Raw genomic sequence first — 1,773 nt, 5'->3', positions numbered from 1 at the left:
TTCGTTCACTCATTCATTACGCCAAGTAGCCGAGCTTGTGCTGCGGCGGCCGGGGCGTTTTGGGGGGAAACGGGATGAATGGAGGGAGCTTTGTGCGGGTCTTGAGCCGGCGCGCAAAGTGTCGGCACGCGCCCGCACCTGCGTCCACTCCGGACCATGTGACAAATGAAAAGGGCGTAGGTCCTCGGACTTTGCGTTGGACTTACGCCCTTTTTCACTGGTTACCAGTGAATTGTGATGGACCGCGCAACGAGGTGGGCGGCAAGGCTAGCGGGAGTTGGCGCCGAATCGGCGTCCAACGAATGGGTTGACGCTGGCGGCCAAATTGGCGGTAAAAAGTGTCGGGGCCCTCTTCGGAGCTTGGAGGGCCCTAGCGGCTGTGCTCGCCACGGCCCGGGCGGTTGAGGCCCCCCCGTGCCGGCGGCTTGGCCAGGACACCGACGCTATCCTGGATGGTTCGGCGGGCCGCCGCCTGACGCTGTGCGCGGCGCTGGCGTCGCTGCCCGGGCCCGGCGGCGGGCAAGAGTCGGCCCCGGCGGCGGGCTCCCCGGCCTGCGCTCCCGAGCACCCCGTATTTGCGCCGACGTGCCCGCCCGACCGGGCCGCCGCTCCGCCGCCGCTGCTGCTCGCCGCGCTCCCCGCTGCATGCCCGCCGCCCGCTGCCGCTGCCGCCCGCCCGCCCGGCACATATGGGTCTGGGGGGAGCACGAGCCGAGCCGAGCAGCCGAGCACTCCGAGCAGAGCCAGCCAGGCCAGCCGGGAGCCGGGTTGGGCTTGGTGCTGGCGTAGGGGTTCGCCGGTGCAGGCTCGAACTGTCCGCCCCGCTCGCCCGCGGGACTGCCCGCAGCCGCAGCCCCGTCCACGGCCGGGTCCGCGTCGTCCGTCGCCAGTGACGCGTCGTGTGTTTACAGTGAAAAGTGAGCAAGAGGAGGCCAGGACCGCCGTCACACGTTGGATTACCCTCGACGCATCGACGCCAGGATTACAGTGTGTGTGTTTATGGTGCAGTGCTGTGCAGTGAAATGAGTGAATCAATCGATGAGTGAATGGCCGTGAGCTGTCCGCGCTGGCGTGGCCGGCGAGGAGCGACCGTCCTGGAGCGCACCCCCGCCTTCTCCACCTTCTCCAGCACGGCGCACGGTGGGTGTCTCGTCCGGGACGAATGTCGACGCCCTCGGCGCGGGTGGTCGTGGCCTCGGCCGTGCGCGCCTCCGCCCCTCCGGAGGGCCCCTCTCGCTGCCTCGACGTCGCCGCCGCCCCGAGGGGGAGGCCGCGGGGAGGCAGGCTGTGGTGCTGCTCACCCACCACGACGTGGACGTGACAGTCGGGCCGGCGGGGAGGGGCGCGGCGTGGGCGTGGTGGTGACGGCGTCCTGGAGGACGCCCGCCGAGCGCCCGACAGTGTCGCCTGTCACTTGAAGAGCGTGTGCTCGCGATGTCGTCGCAAGTGCCACTATCTCTCTCTTGGCGTCCCTGCCCGCCGCGCCGCGCCCTCTGCGACTGACTGGCGTTGGAGATTGTGAGGCGCTAGGGGGGAAATGCGGGAAATGCTCTACGAATGAAGAGCGTGACATCCAAACACATTTTAAAGTGCGTGTCTAGGTGGCATGGCACACACACAACTCTGTGTTTGTGGCACACAACATTTTGATGTTGGGAAGTTGTGCTTCTCTATGTGCCGCACCTATGAATGACACGACCCCACACAATTGTGTGACCATGTGTAACTCACTTCTAGTGTCGTGATGTCGCGCTTTTCCGTTCAGGGAATGAA

At 66.7% G+C, this 1,773-nt stretch overlaps 1 protein-coding gene across 1 annotated transcript in view; it reads left to right on the top strand.

Annotated features, from left to right (window-relative positions):
- Positions 1-1,773, top strand: part of LOC113207386 (trithorax group protein osa) — a gene marked incomplete in the record, with an annotated part of 93,466 nt that overhangs the window by 46,081 nt on the left and 45,612 nt on the right.

This window comes from Frankliniella occidentalis, unplaced genomic scaffold, assembly GCF_000697945.3.
Source record: "Frankliniella occidentalis isolate FOCC.00 unplaced genomic scaffold, Focc_3.1 Scaffold270, whole genome shotgun sequence".
Lineage (NCBI taxonomy): Eukaryota > Metazoa > Arthropoda > Insecta > Thysanoptera > Thripidae > Frankliniella > Frankliniella occidentalis.
The sequence above is the reverse complement of the archived record's forward strand: the minus strand, read 5'-3'. Positions and strand labels throughout refer to the sequence as shown.